Source organism: Panthera onca, chromosome X (genome assembly GCF_046562875.1).
Source record: "Panthera onca isolate mPanOnc1 chromosome X, mPanOnc1 haplotype 2, whole genome shotgun sequence".
NCBI lineage: Eukaryota > Metazoa > Chordata > Mammalia > Carnivora > Felidae > Panthera > Panthera onca.
This window is the reverse complement of record NC_138357.1, coordinates 6,764,044-6,780,926: the sequence shown is the minus strand read 5'-3', so window position 1 is coordinate 6,780,926 and position 16,883 is coordinate 6,764,044.

The window sequence follows — 16,883 nt, the reverse complement described above, 5'->3', positions numbered from 1 at the left end:
TACACATACATCGATGGATGAATGGATAAAGAAGACATGGTATGTATATATATATATATATATATATATATATATACACACACACACACATTTGGGCTCTTCCCATACTTCGGCTATTGTCGACAGTGCTGTTATAAACATGGGGGTGCATGTGTCCCTCTGAAACAGCACACCTGCATCCCTTGGATAAATACCTAGTAGTGCAGTTGCTCTACTGGTTGTAGAGTCGTAGGGTAGGTCTATTTTTAGTTTTTTGAGGAACCTCCATACTGTTTTCCAGAGTGGCTGCACCAGCTTGCATTCCCATTCTTGTGTCATTTTTTATTGAATTGTGTTTCTCAAGAAATTTGTCTGCTTCTGTGAGCACTGCTTCTGACCCCTTCTCTCACTTTTGTTTTCCTGGGTCACCCAAGTACACTTCCTACCATGTCTCATTTCCATCCTTTCTGCTCTCCATTCTTCTTTCTAGCTATTATCTATCGACCTATCTTTTAATGCACTAATCCTGTTTTCAACTTTGCCCAACCTGCTGTTAAATCCATCTGTTGAGGTCTTAGTTTTAGTTATTTTATTTTCTGTTGCAGGCTTCCCATCTGGCTTTTTATTATAGTTTCCGGTTCTCTGGGGAAAATTTCTCTCTTGCCATGTATTTTCTTGAACCTCTTCATCACAGTTCTTTCAGAGTGTGTGTGTGTGATGACTCCAGTATCACCCGTGTTTCTGTTTCTATCTTCTCTCTATTGCTCCTGGTCTTTATTTGTATGACAGTAAATTTTGATTGAGTGCCCAAAATTATGTATGAAAAATTGTAGAGGCTCCAGATCATGTTATCCTCCTCCAGAGAGGATTACCCCTCTCCTCTGGGCAGGAAACAGAGATTCAGATCGGCTTACTTCAACTAGAGACTTTGCTGACTCAAGGCTAGTTTGCAGTTTTTATGTGTCCAGGTTTGCCTCTGGTTCACCCCCACTTCTAGGGTGTAGGCCTCTAGGAATTCCGCGTAAGAATCAGGGTTGTTTGCTACAGCTCTTTCTTCTTGACAGGTAATAACCTCCTCTTTTTCTCTCCCCAACACTGTGAGCTTGTTATAAAAATGCTCTGCCTTGCCGATGTTTTCTGCCTGACTTCTTAGCCTCATTCTGTCTGCGCAACTTAAACTGTAAATGCCTCTAGAAGAAAACCGGTTCCAAGTGTTAGATTCTATTCTGTGTCCTATCTCTCTAGGATCTTGGTCTCTCAACAGTCTTGGCAACTCCAAACTTTATTGTTGGTCTTCCTAACCCCACGAGTTAACCTAAAGTTGATCTGCCGGCTTCTTTGTTTCATGATCTCTGCCGAAAAGATCTTGAGGGAAAAGTAATGTGCAGAAAGTAAGGCTTATCTTAATGAGCCTCTCTTTTTTCTTGATCTGGTCTCTCAAGTCTTGGCTGCCTCAGTAGTCCCTTGATTCCTTCCCAAAAGATTTTTTTTAAAACCCAACTTTTCTAGCTTTTCTTATTGGAATATTGATCTGCTAGAAGGCTGCTCTATCACAGAAGTTTTCTGAACTCATGATTAAAATGTGTGTGTATGTGTATTCATGCATTTCCCTCTATCTCTGTACATTGATCAAAAGGATATAGGAGCGGGGTGCCTGGGTGGCTCAGTCGGTTGAGCGTCCGGCTTCGGCTCAGGTCATGGTCTCACAGTTTGTGAGTTCAAGCCCAGCTTCAGGCTCTGTGCTGACAGCTCAGAGCCTGGAGCCTGCTTCAGATTCTGTGTCTCCCTTTCGCTCTGCCCCTCCCCTGCTCGTGCTCTGTCTCTCTGTGTCTCTCAAAGATAAATAAACATTAAAAAAAAAAAAGGAGATAGGAGCAAAAACTCTCCAGTAGCAGTGAGCACACCTACCACTCAGATCTTGGCTTCTATACATCATTTCCAACTAAGATGAATCAGGTTTCCTTGAAAAAATAGCTAATTTCAAGGAAAGTACAAGATGAGCCTGAGTATCTTGCTGGACCAGAAATTAAGAAAAAGATCAGAGGGGCGCCTGGGTGGTCTCAGTTGATTAAGTGTCCACCTCTTGATTTTGGCTCAGGTCATGATCTCACGGTTCGTAAGTTCAAGCCCTGCATCAGGCTCTGTGTGCACAGTGTGGAGCCTTCTTGGGGTTCTCTCTCTCTCTCTGTTCCTCTCCCTGCTTGTGCTTTCTCTCTCTCAAAATAAAAAACTTAAAAACAAGAAAAAGAAAAAGATCAGAGAATGATGGGAACATGTCATAAGGACACAGAAGCCAAACTGAAGGGACACCAACTAGCTAAGCCTGGAATAATTTGAACATCAAAAATTATGATGGTAGGGGTACCTGACTGACTCAGTTGGAAGAGCATGCAACTCTTGATCCTGGAGTCATGGGTTCAGGCCCCATGTTGAGTGTAGAGATTACTTAAATAAATAAATAAATAAACTTAAAAAAATAATGATGGTAATACCTTATAATACATTGAGTTATGAAAATTCATGAATCCATGATAATATTTAAAATCAGAGAATAAAAGAGGAAAGCTCTGTTTTTGTTTTTATTTTTACAGAAGGATGCCAGCTATTAAATGTAAAAGGAATGGTTTAATTAGAAAATTGCTGTTGTCCGACTTCGACTCAGGTCGTGATCTCATGGATGGTGGGTTTGAGCCCCACGTCCGGCTCTGTGCTGACAGCTCAGAGCCTGGAGCCTGCTCCTGATTCTGTGTCTCCCTCTCTCTCTGCCCCTCCCCTGCTTGTTCTCTGTCTCTCTCTGTCTCTCAAAAATACACATTTAAAAACTGTAAAATAGATATATATTTAAAAAGTGAAAATTGCTGTTTTATAACCCTCAAGATATTGAGGGTTATAACCCTCAAAATAATTGGTTGAGGTAAAGATCATCAGATGATGCAAATATGACTGGGTAAAATGTTCCTGGGAAGTCTCAAATTATCACTCCACAGATTACTTTTAATAAAGGGGAGAATGTGCTCTTGCAATGGGAAATTCCAGTGGTCACCACCTTAACCAAGGAGTTAAGCCCGGCAGTGCCAGTAATGGTTTGGCCTGACGCCGAGTGCCTTCAGTATGACCCAGTGGGAGGTACACGATGTCATTTGTGTGATGTTCCTGCTGGAAATGTTTTACCTGAATCTCATCATGAGGAAACAGACAATTCTGTAATGTGGGGAATGATGAAGGACAACTGAGCTGGAGTCTTCAAAGGATTTGATGTCATGAAGGACAGAAGGAGTCAGGAGGATTGTTCTGGATTGTAGGACCATAAAGAGATACAAACTAAATGCTCTGAATGTCTTGAGTGTATCCTGGATTGTAAAAACAGAAGCCACAAAGGGCGTTTTGGGGACAATAGAAGAAATTTTAGTAAAGGCTAAATGCTGAATACTGAATTTCTGCTGATTTTTTTGGAGTGTGCAAATGTAGTTAAATGAAGGGATCTTATTCTTGGGAAATGGATACTGAAATATTTCATGGGGAAGTGTCACGATGAAAGTAACCTACTTTTCTATGATTTGAAAAAAAAGGAAATGTGGGTGTGTAGCCAGATGGACTGGGTGTAGCAAGATGTTAACAGTTGGTGAACACAGGTGAGGGGTATTTGGGGTTGAAAATGAAAAGAAAACCCTTGTAGCTTTTTACTGTTTTTTTTTTTCCAACAAAAATCCACAAGATGGCAGTAGAGGAACACTCTTAAAATGTGTTTCTCTGCAGCCTTCTATAAGGTGACCTTATTATCTGAAAAGCAAGATGTGAAATCCAACAAAGGATTGTTTTTGCTTTGTGAACACATTTATATGAAAAATTATACATAAGTATGAACACAAAATGCTATTTGGCTGTGTCATTCTATGAATTGTTTTTATTCAAATACCATTTTGTTAAATTTGGTCCAAACTGTATCTGAAATGCTGTGTGTATGGGCATTTCTTTCTGGTGAGAATATCCGCAACTTTCACCACGTCTCAGAGTAGTCAGTTACCACCCCCAAACAGAGAAGGTTGAGGGGTTCAAGAAAGTGGCACTATGTTAATGCCTCAATGACATTAGAGTTGGTGGTAGTTTAAACCATTTTTTCTGTAATAAGTTCTCTGAAAGTGTTTGAGTTTAATGCAGTGCCTTGGCAATGAGTATTTGTTAAATGGATTGATGTAGGAATGAACGGATATGGATGGATGCAAGTCAGAAGACCTAGGTGTGACAAAAATAAACTCAAAATGGATGAAAGCCCTCAATGTAAGACAGAAAGCCATCAAAATCCTCGAGGGGAAAGCAGGCAAAAACCTCTTTGATCTTGGCTGCAGCAACTTCTTACTCAACACATCTCCAGAGGCAAGGAAAACAAAAGCATAAATGATCTATTGGGACCTCATCAAAATAAAAAGCTTCTGCACAGCTAAGGAAACAATCAGCAAAACTAAAGACAACTAATGGAATGGGAGAAGATATTTGCAAATGACATATCAGATAAAGGTTAGTATCCAAAATCTATAAAGAACTTATCAAACTCAACACCCAAAAACCAAATAATCCAGTGAAGAAATGGGCAAAAGATATGAACAGACACTTCTCCAAAGAAGACATCCAGATGGCCAACCGACACATGGAAAGATGCTCAACATCACTCATCAGCAGGGAAATACAAATCAAAACCACCATGAGATACCACCTCACACCTGTCAGAATGGCTAACATGAACAACTCAGGCAACAACGGGTGTTGGTGAGGATGTAGAGAAAGAGGATCTCTTTTGCCCTGCTGGTGGGAATGCAAGCTGGTGCGGCCACTCCGGAAAACAGGATGGAGGTTCCTCAAAAAATTAAAAGTAGAACTACCTTATGACCCAGCAATTGCACTACTAAGTATTTATCCAATGATACAGGTGTGCTGTTTTGAAGAGACACGTGCACCCTAATGTTTATAGCAGCTCTATCAACAACAGCCAAAGTATGGAAAGAGCCCAAATGTCCATCGATCAATGAATGGATAAAGAAGATGTGGTATACATATACAATGGAGTCTTACTTGGCGATCAAAAAGAACAAAATCTTGCCATTTGCAACTACATGGATGGAACTGGAGGGTATTATGCTAGGTGAAATTAGTCAGAGAAAGACGAACATCATATGACTTCACTCATATGAGGACTGTAAGACACAGAACAGATGAACACAAGGGAAGAGAAGCAAAAATCATATAAAAACAGGGAGGCGCCAAAACATAAGAGAGTCTTAAATATGGAGAACAAACAGAGGGTTACTGGACGGGTTGTGGGAGGGGTGATGGGCTAAATGGGTAAGGGGCATTAAGGAATCTACTCCTGAAATCATTGTTGTACTATATGCTAACTAACTTGGATGTAAAATAAAGAAATAAAATTAAAAAATTAAAAAAAGAAGACCTAGGTGTGAATATGACACTACATGTCCCTCCGCCCTACCCTACTCCCCAAACCCACATACCAAAATCACATGTACTTAGCAAAATATTTGTGGTCACATAAAGCAATTCCATGCCAAACAGAATCTGTTGTTTGCATCTGTTTATTGTTTTACTTCCCAAAGAAAAATAGTTTATTGGTCAATGGAGATGCTAGCCATATAAAACTTTCTCTTTATAAACAATTATCAAAGGAGTTCATTTTTAATTTTTAAAATATTTATCCCCCCCCCCCCCACACATATATATACATGAGAGGGGAGGGGCATGGAGAGAGAAAATCACAAGCCCGGTCCGTGCTGTCAGTGCAGAGCCCAATGGGGGGCTCGAACTCATACACCGAGAGATCATGACCTGAGCTGAAATCAAGAGTCAGATGCTTAACTGACTGAGCCACCCAGAGACCCTCAGGAGTTCACTTTTTCATGACAACATAAACCAAGCTTCTTGTGACTACAGAAAGCTTCTACTGTCTGGTGAGTGTCACCTGTGCCTCTTGGTTTCCTTCTAAAGTTCCTGGTTTGGATCAGGACTCAGTTTCCACAGATTGCAATATGAGCCACATAACACTCTTCTTTTGATTAACTAACCAAAGAGCAGGCTTTGTTTTCAGTGGAAATGAAAAACAACCTGGCAGATAGCTGTCTTCAAAACTTGCGTATTGACTTGATTGTAGAAGAAAATCCCTGCTAAACATCTTGATCTGGCTATCTGGGTGGTATGCGTTTTTTTGTTTTGTTTTGTTTTGTTTTTACTATCTGGGTGGTATGGATTTTTTTTTAAAGACTCATGTATTAGGGGCGCCTGGGTGGCTTGGTCGGTTAAGCGTCCGACTTCGGCTCAGGTCATGATCTCACGGTCCGTGAGTTCGAGCCCCGCATCGGGCTCTGTGCTGACAGCTCAGAGCCTGGAGCCTGCTTCCGATTCTGTGTCTCCCTCTCTCTCTGCCCCTCCCCCATTCATGCTCTGTCTCTCTCTGTCTCAAAAATAAATAAACGTTAAAAAAAAAAAATTTAAAGACTCATGTATTAGAATCAACCAAAGGAAAATAAAATGCCCATTTGAGCTGTGTTGGCAGTGTGCAGTTGGTTTAAAGTATCATTTACTGAATTCTTATCATGTTTTTGCTCTCTCAACTTCATTAATGTTAGAGGATTCTTCGTTGAGGATTATGAACTAACAGTAGTTAGCAATGTGACTGCAAGTGAGAGACGAAATAGTAAAATAGGTATATCTTTAGAAAGGAACTTTTAACTTCTTTCCCCCTGCACCTTCAAAGATGTTTTTTTTTTTTTTATGAGAACATAGTCTGAATAACTAACGATATAAAGGGAACATATGTTGGCACAATCCTCTGAGACCTACATATGCTGAATATAATTGTTGCTCAGTATAATCAATTCTGTCATTCATCTTGAACAGACCCCAAACCAAAGAATGCCAATTAATTAACTTATAAATTATATCCTTTCTACATTCAAAGCTATTTACGATATTAAAAGACCTGAAATGGAACAATAAAAATAAACGTATAAATTTAAAAAGACAAATTGTTTAGAAGGAATGAGATAACTGTACGAGGAATATGGAATGACTTCTCCACAGCAGAGAGCAGAGTTAGCTCTGAGCTTTCTGGTTCCCAAGCCAAAAAGGCAAGCAGGTTGGCTCTGTTGTTTGTATTTATGCTTGTATTTATACTAAAGGAAGAGTATTACAAGAAATTTATTGTATGGTATCTTGGGTAAGCAACATTGAGTGACATATTGGACAATGTTATTGATTAGACGTTTACAAAAGACACAGAAACCTTTGACTGAGTATTTTCTCCATTTACCATCTCTAGAAACACAGACAAAATATCCAGTTACAATTCAATCACTGAAAAACTTTCTTTGGAGAAACTGAGGGTATACAGTGCAGGAGTGCATATTTTCCTGAAGATCCAAACCAATTGTTTTCAAATCTGGCTGCACATCAGAATCAACGGGGAAGCTCTTAGAAATTCAGATTCCATGGTCCATCATGCATCTCCAAAGATTCTCATTCTGAAAGTCCGGGTTTGGGTCCAAGAGCCTATAGTTATTGACGTATCCACTCATGCACATCCTGGTTTGGGGACTACTGATCTATGATACACAGTCGGCATAGTGTGTTTTCCTCTAGCATCTATTTTATTTGAAGGTACAAAATTAAAACCAAAATGTCCTATGAAAACAAGCAGATGAATTATGAATCAGAATTCCAATTTTGCCTTCATTTCTGAAATCAAACATGAGCCTGAGACCTTTAATGCTTGCGATGGTCATTTGGGGCTGTGTTCCCAGACCCTGAGGAGACGGAGTTCATGCCTCAGTACTGTTGAAGTATTTACGGTGTTTAGAGCACCTAGGGAATTGCATCAGTCAGTGCTCAGTGCCTAGAAAATCCTCGGAAGGACTCAAAGATTGAGGATCTGGAGGCACCACTGTAACTGGGACCCAGAGGCCAGAAGATGCTGCTCCAGCCCCTGCCGACAGTGCTGCTGCCTCCACTACTTCTCAGTGACACGCGACCAGCAGTGACGACGGCAGCAGGAAGGCGGTCTTCGCCTCGCTTCCACCTTCCCAATCTTGTGCAAGTGCATCTCAGTGGCTGTATGGAATTCGCATCGAGAATCCTGGATGTAAGAGAGCCTGGGAAATTGACTTTTTTGTTTTTCCATCCCCGTGGTCTGTAGGCAGGTACATGGAAGAGGGCAGGAATGGAAACTGTCCAAGGACAGTGTCACACACAACCATGAGTCAAAAGTGCTTAGCGGCTGGATGTAACCGGCTAGGGAAGGCCCTGAGAGTTACAACAATGGAGATATTGCCGTCCATTTGTAAAGCCGAGTGAGATAGTCTTTTTAGACACTGGCTAAAATGGGAATTAATTTTTCACTTTTATGGAAGACATTCTATAGATGACTCTGTCCCCCAAATGGCATTTGTTATTGGCACTGGCATCTGAGCCAAATAACTACAAGCGAGAATTTATAAATCACATTTTTTTCCCCAAATAATAAGTTGTTTATGAAAAACTTTTCCTTGGGGGTGTCTGGGTGGCTCAGTCGGTTGAGCATCTGACTCTTGGTTTCGGCTCAGGTCATGATCTCACAGTTCGTGGGTTTGAGTCCCACATCAGGTTCTGCACTGATAGTGTGGAACCTGCTTGGGATTCTCTCTCTCTCTCTCTCTCTCTCTCTCTCTCTGTCAAAACAAGTAAACTTAAAAAAAAGAAAAGCTTTTTCCTTCAGTATGTATGTGATTGAATCTGAGTTATATGTGAATTGCTATCCTGTTACTTTGCTTCGCGTGCATGTGTACGAGTGTGTGCGTGCTTCCTGGAAGGCTTTACTGAGGTGGGAGATAGGCTGGCGATTCCCCTAGGATTGTCCAGACATGGGCTATTCAAGGCTGACTTTAGCCTGAGTGTATTTGTGTTGGTGTGGTGTCAGAAGGGAAACTTCTCTGAGAGGATGTCTTTAACAATAAATATTGAGCACTTGTTCTCTGCCTAGCATTGTGCTAAATGCTTGCCATATATTATTTCTCTAATCCTTACAGCTCCTCAAGGTATGTGTTACTACCCTCATTTTACAGATGAGAAGACAAGCACGAGGAGGTTAAATGACTTTCCAAGGTGACAGAGCTAGTAAATGGCAGAGCCAGAATTTGAACCCAGGTGTCTAAGGCCAAAGCATCACTGCCTTACGTGACACCGAGGAGAACTGCTGAGATCTCTTTCCTATTTTACTCGTATTATCCCCTTAGTTCCTCCATTTTGGCCCAATGTATGACCAGACTCTGCAATAGTGAGGGTAATAGTGCATTTAAGGGGGGAAGGGAACATTTTTAGTATGAGTTAAGATACCCACCCAAGGATTCAGGCAGGCCAAAAGTCTCCGGTTTTTATTCTGAGATTGTTCCAGCAGAGATGTAAGACAAGAATCCTCTTATTTCCCCCTCCTTTCATGCAATTTGCAGTATCTGATTATGGGGTGAGGCTATATAGTACCTTCTGTGTATTCCTATGATGCTTGGGATTTAGTGAAATATATTGGGGAAAATAATAACAAGGTAGAGAAATAACATGCATTTGTCCAGTGTCTTGTCTGAACAAATTCTGAGTTAAAGAACTTTCTCTCAGAAAACCATGAGTATTGAGGAATGGCAATTTGTTGCTTGTCATTGGAGTGATGGCAACAGAATTGGAGTGATTTCTGCTCATTCTCTCACTTGTTATCCCATAATTTCACCATCCCAGTTTTGTTTGTGGCAAAGGACCATACATGGTCAAAGAGAGCAATTTCTATCCATGAAAACACATCCAACTCAACAATACAATAAGTACAGTTGCCCTTATCCCACAAGCATCTGGTAAAGTGCTTCTCAAACGAGGCACCGTTTGTTTGAGGAGAGATTTTTTTTAATGTTTTTTATTTATTTTTAAGACAGAGACAGAGCATGAGTGGGGATGGGGCAGAGAGAGAGGGAGTCACAGAATCCGAAGCAGGCTCCAGGCTCCGAGCTGTCAGCACAGAGCCCGACGTGGGGCTCGAACTCACGCACTGAGAGATCATGACCTGAGCTGAAGTTGGACGCTCAACCTACTGAGCCACCCGGGTGCCCCCGAAGCACCATTTGTACTTTGGGAGGGACCGTTCTTCTTTGGGAAAGGCTACAAGTAGGTTGTTTAAGCGTTTCTGACTTCAGGGCACTAAGTGTCTAGAAGCCCGGACTCTGTTCTGGAGAGGCAGAATGGGCCAGGGCTCCGCCTCATCCATGCTGTGACTCAGAATAGGGAAGGCTGATTTTCTGTGGGACATTTCTCCAGGGAAAACTGCCTGAATCACAGAGAACTAGTTTGCTTAAAATAGAATCACCAGATAAAATATGGGATGCCCAGTAAAATATTAATTGCAGATAAACAATGAACAATTTTTTTTGTGTAAATATGCCTGCTAAATTTAACTTGAGCGCCTTGTATTTTTATTTGCTGAAACTGGCAAATAATCAGGCCACCCAAACACAAGGTCAGTTGCAGATCCATTGACTCGATGAGTGGTAGATCTGCGACTTGAAGGCAGGCCTGTTTTTTTTTTTCTTTTAATTTTTTACAATGTCATTTCTATGCCCAGCGTGGGGCCTGAACTCACGACCCCAAGATCAAGAGCCCCACGCTCTACCCACTGAGCCAGCCAGGTGCCTCAAAGGCAGGCCTGTTTAGAGTAACTTCAGCTTGCATGTTTGCCACTGCTCTGTATTCCATTATATCTTTATTAAGCAGCTTGTATGTGCAAAAACCACGCCCTGCAGGATGCAAAGATAGAGGCATCATTCCTGCCTTTAAAATATTTGGCTTCTCCATAATGCGAGAAGACAGCTGGGAAGAACTGTGTATCAGGGTTACCTTCTCTAGGGCCTACGGTGTGATAAAGCTGTATCAGTTTATGTTCTAGAAGAATTTTGAAAGCTTAAACAAGGAACTATTTCATGCCTGCCTCTGATGAAGCTTGTAGAAACATTCAAGTTATTTTAGGGAGCGAGCTATCCGTAGAGGCAGTACCTTCCTGGGAGTGAGTTCCCGCTCTTCTTTGGTTCCAGGGATAGCTGATTAGGAGGCTCGACCAAGGTCTGAAGCTTATGTTTGTTAATGGGTTACACATGTTGGGCAGGGCGGTACTGCAGATGAGAATACAACCCATCCAAGTAGCTTTCTCAAGCTAACCAAGTCTTTGCTAACAATTCTCAGGATTTCAAAAACTGAAGAAGCACTTTTTAACATTTAAGCCTTCATCTTCGCATTTGCCTTTTTTTAATGAGGCTGTGTATATGAAAGTGCTTTGCAAGTTGGGAAAGATATTTAAATGAAATAACTATAAATACTATTTTGAGATCTGTATTTTATTTTTTTTTAATTTTTTAAATGTTCATTTATTTATTTTTTTGAGAGAGAGAGAGACACACACAGAGCACAAGCTAGGAGGGGCAGAGAGAGAGGGAGACACAGAATCCGAAGCAGGCTCCAGGCTCTGAGCTGTCGGCACAGACCCCGACATGGGGCTCGAACTCACAAACTGTGAGATCGTGACCTGAGCTGAAGTCAGACGCTTAACCGATTGAGCCACCCAGGCGCCCCCTGAGATCTGTACTTTTTAAAAAAATTTTTTTTTAACATTTATTTTTGAGACAGAGAGAGACAGAGCATGAACAGGGGAGGGTCAGAGAGAGAGGGAGACACAGAATCCGAAACAGGCTCCAGGCTCTGAGCGGTCAGCACAGAGCCCGATGCGGGGCTTGAACTCATGGACCGGACCGTGAGATCATGACCTGAGCTGAAGTCGGACGCTTAACGGACTGAGCCACCCAGGAGCCGCATGAGATCTGTATTTTAAATGTGAAGGGATAGGCATCACAGAAATTAAAGTTACAGAGGAGTTAAACAGGTGAGTAGTTGGTATCATTCTGCATCTATGATTTTGTAACTTGCTTTATTCATTCAGCATCATTTTTGAGATTTATTTGTGTTGATACATGTAGATCTAGTCCATTAATTTTAACTGTAGCATAGTATTCCACTGTATGCATAAAACACAGTTCTATTTATCTGTTCCCCTACTGGTGGATGATTAGGTTGTATTCACTTTCTGTTTTGCTGTTGCAAACAGTACTACAATGAATATACTATAATGTACATGTCTCCTTGTGCACGTGCATGAAAGGTTTCCTAGGACTGAAACCTACAAGTGGTCAGTTTGATGCTAGCTGTGCAAATTAAAAATCACACACATATAGAGACCAGAATGAGAACATTCATGGGGATATTTACTGTTGGACCCATTGCTTCAATAAACTGGAAGACAAGTAATTGTATATGGGTTAATAAAAAGCATGAACTTAAAAAAAATAAAAAGAACATTCATGGGAAAAATACACACCAACTTCAAGAAAGTGGTTATGGGGCACTTGGCTGACTCAGTCGGTAGAGCATCTAGCTCTTGATCCCAGGGTTGTGAGTTCAAGCCCCATGTGGGGCGTGGAGCCTACTTATAAGGAAAAAAGAGAGAAAAGGGGCACGCGGGTGACTCCGTCAGTTAAGCGTCTGACTCCTGATTTCGGTTCAGGTCATGATCTCACGGTCATGAGATGAAGCCCCGCCATGGGCTGTGTGCTGGGCGTGGAACCTGCTTAAGATTCTGTCTCTCCCTCTGCCTCTCCCCTACTCATGCTCTCTCTCTCTCTGTCAACGACAACAACAACAACACAGAGTGGGTTACTCTGGAAAAGCAAAAGGAGGGAAGACATGGGAGGGGGTTGGAGCTGGAGCTATAACATTTTATATCTTAAAAAACAGAAAGTTCAGAAGCGTATGTGGCAAAATGTTAACTTCTGTTAAATCTGGGTGGCGAGTACCTGAATGATGTCTAATTTTGCTTACTATAAATATTTAATAAATGATAATGAGAAATGAAGTTATAAAACTAAAATGATAAGTTGAAGGAATTCGGGACATCATCCTCCGTATCTGATGAAGAGTATAGAATTCTCCTTCCCTTTGCCCAGCATAGGGTCACTTCCTGACGTTCCAGACTCCCGGAAACAGGGTCATGCTTGTTCAAACCGAAGCAAAATATACCAAAATAAAAAAGATGTGCAGAGCTTTCCTAAACACATCCCTGGTCAGTCATATTTCATGCTCTCTGATGGAGATCAGGATCCAGTCACAGATCTTCTGGGCTGAGTGGTTTAAAATGGAGGCATGGCATGGTAAAACCGAAAGAGCTGGATTTTTCCATTGGCAGTTTCTTAACAAGTATAGTGACAAATCACACGGGGGAGCTCTGGGCAAAGGGAACGAGGAGAAGGTGCTAAGGGAGGAGGGATATTCTGCCCTAGAAACAGACACGAGCCCTGTCTGAAAGCGGTGTCTAACTAGCTTTCTTAAGCCACTTGCTTTTTGAGCAAGGGTGAGCGTTCTCTTGCAATTGCACAGCTGATCTGAAAATAAAAACGCAATAGGAATGTTTTAGCAATTCCTCAATCCCAAAGCCAAACCGGATCAAAACAATAGGTAACTAGGGCCCAAATGCTAAATCTCAAGACTAGACATTTTCCCCCCTAATTAAATACAAGGCTATGTCCCTATTTGATGTTACCGGCCAGGAGTTGTAGGGGAAATTACTCAACGCTGGCACATAGATATTTGATTAAGAAATGTAATAACGTTAAGAGACAAGAATAGAGGAGTCAGATCATTTTTGTTTAATGCGTAAGAATATACAAAAAATAAATAAAACTTGCTTTTTGGTCTTCCAGTAAATTAAAAGGATTTTCATTGAGGGGCACCTGGGTGGCTCAGTCAGTTACGCGTCCGACTTCGGCTCAGGTAATGATCTCACGGTTCTTGAGTCCAAGCCCCGCATCGGGCTCTGTGCTGACAGCTCGGAGCCTGGAGCCTGCTTTGGATTCTGTGTCTCCCTCTGTCTGCCTCTCTCCCATTCACACTCTGTCTCTCTCTGTGCCTGTGTCTCTGTCTCTCTCTCAAAAATAAATAAAACCAAAAAATGTAAAACAAGAGACAGGAATAGAAAGCCAAGGCCTCTATAAGCAGGGAACAAAAATCACATTGGTGCCCAATCATAAGGCGATTTAACATTAATCAGCGGTCACTAAGTAATTAATGTAACCTAGCAAACCAGGGAGTAGTTTATTATGGTTTGCTGATCGATGCTTAATCAATGCAGAAGCCATTTTACTTTAGATAAAACCACATTCACGTGGAAATTTTCTGCTTTATATTTTACTGCCAAAACGCATCCCCCACTGCGTTTCACAGATCAGCTTAATCTACCAATATTAATAACAGAGGTGAAATCAACCACGAGATCCCAGCCAGTCATGCAAACTACTTAACCAGCACAGAATTAAGAAGGAGCCCCGTGTTTTCCTCTCCCTGGAACCCACACACAGCAGAGGGCCTTGTTCTGGTTGCTGATCTGACCACCTAGGAGAAATTTGCTAAAGCGGCTTTTGTGCAGCGGTGGCATCATCGGGGCCTGCCGCTGCTGTGCTTCTTTGCCAACAACTGCTACTGAGCATTTGCCCCCTTCCCTGCTGCTGCCGGGGCCCGGATTAGACGCGGGGAAGCCAGCAGCCCTGACAAGTTCATCTGTTGGCGCGGCAGGCAGGCAGGAGCCACGCAGCACGGCAGAGGGAGGAACCTTAGAAATCATGTTTGAAGGGGAAGGGGAGGAAATGGGACCCGAAGTCAAAGCGCTGGACCGCTCAGGAGAGGGAGCCCTTTCTGAGCAGGCTGGGGACAGAGGGCCACTCTTCCCATGGGGACAGTGTGGGAGGCAGACAAGGTTTTTGGTTTTTTGCTTTTTTTTTTTTTTTTACTGTGACATAAGGGTTCTCTACCTGGCACTGTGGGCCGATTTCTCCTTGTTGCGGGGGGCTGTCCTGTGCTCTGTAGGAGGTTCACAGCATCCCCGGCCCTTCCCCTCTGGATGCCAGTCACACCTTCCCCCACTCCACCAGATGAGACAACCAAGATGTCTCCAGACATTGCCAGCTGTTCCCTCCCCCCACCCCGCCCCGCTGGTGTAGCACACGGTGGCCTTGACAGCAGTCTGCATTGTGGGTTTGGGTGAGGCACACGTGGGCTAATTCACATCTATTACGAGTTGACTTGTGTCTCCCCCCAAAAGATATATTGAAATCCGAACCCTCGGTACCTCAACATGTGACCTTATTTGGAAAGAGGGTTCTAGAGACGCAGGGTTGAGATGAGGGAGGTCCTGTTAGTGTAGGGTGGGCCCTGATCCATGACCGATGGATGTCCTTATAGGAAGACAGCCCGGTGAAGACAGAGACGCGCACAGGGAGAAGGCCACGCGAAGATGGCCACAGACCGGGGTGAACCCAGGGAAGGCCAGCAGCGCGGAAGCTAAGAGAAAGGCGTGCTAAGATAGGGTGCCCCGCCGACACCTGGATCTTGGATTTCTAGCCTCCAGAAGTGTGAGACAATAAATTTCTCTTGTTTAAGCCATCTGGTTTGTGGTACCTTTTTTATGGCTGCTGTAGCAGATAAATACAACATCCTTGCTAACGTGGGTCTGTTTATGAAATTGCGTCGCAGGGAGGATGTTTTCAGGCAGGGGTGTCACAGGCTTGCTAGCTCTCTCCGGGCCCACGTCTGCTTCCTTGTGCTGTGTCTCATCCCCCCCTTCTTTCCCTCTCCTGTGTCTTCCTCTCCCATTATTTCATCCAAACGCAACACTCGCCAGAGGGTTATACGAGGCAAAATAAGTCGGGCAGAGAAAGACAGATACCATATGATTTCACTCATATGTGGAATTTAGGGAAAAAAACAGATGAGCATAGGGGGAAAAAGAGAGGCAAACCGGGAAACGGACTCTTAAAGATAGAGAACAAACTGAGGGCTGCTAGGTGGGTGACAGGCACGAAGGAGGGCACTTGTTGGGATGAGCACCGGGCGTCGCACATAAGTGATGAGCCACTGGGTTCTACTCCTGAAACCAATATTGCACTGAATGTCACCTCGCCGGAATCTGGATAAAAACCTGGGGCGGGGGAGAAAACCTCAGAAGCCGTAGAGTAAGCATTTTTCTTATTTCCCTGACAACGGCATTAGTCTAGGGGAACCTCCAATCCAACCAGTCTTCCGTGCTTGTGGTCAAACAGTGGCAAAATTAGTTCGGATCTCAAGTGCCCGGCACTGCTTCTTTCGGCCCCCCTCCCGAAAAACTGTGGCTCGGCCCCAAAATTGGCTTCAAGTGAGGTTGTGCTCATTTAAGAGACAGAAGAGAGATGATTGCAAGGGCACTGGGCGAGGGGTTGACAGTATAGATTTTCTTGCTTTTAGAATTTGAAGTCTAGGGTCTTTTGCATGTTCGGAACTACCCTGGCCCTTGACTTCAGGGTCTCCCCAGGTTGGTTTCCTTTGCAGCTTTCAGTCCCAAGACCAGGGAAGACGGGCAGACAAAAGGGAGAAGCCAGGATGGGAGGCTGTGGGCCCCTGGAGTGGTCCCTGCCCCCACCTGGCCTGGGGCCTCTTCGTTTAGCTCTTCCCATGCCTTGGTAGGGCCAGCTGGTCACACAGAAAAATTTGCTGTTTCAAAGTAGAATAGAAGTGTCAGTGAGAATAATTATGTGGAACAAAGTTCTACTTTCTTTCTCAAAAGTTGGGGTGTAGGGACACGTGATAGCAGCTCCCACATCACGTGTGCTCTCCAGACCTGCCTCATGGCATCGTGGCATCTACCCTTGGGAACTGGAGGTGAGGAGACCCGTTTCGAGACGAGATAACCGAGACTCAGGGAGGCGAAAGGGTTTGCTCTAAGCGTGTACAATTGCGAGGAGTAGGGATCGATTTGAGTC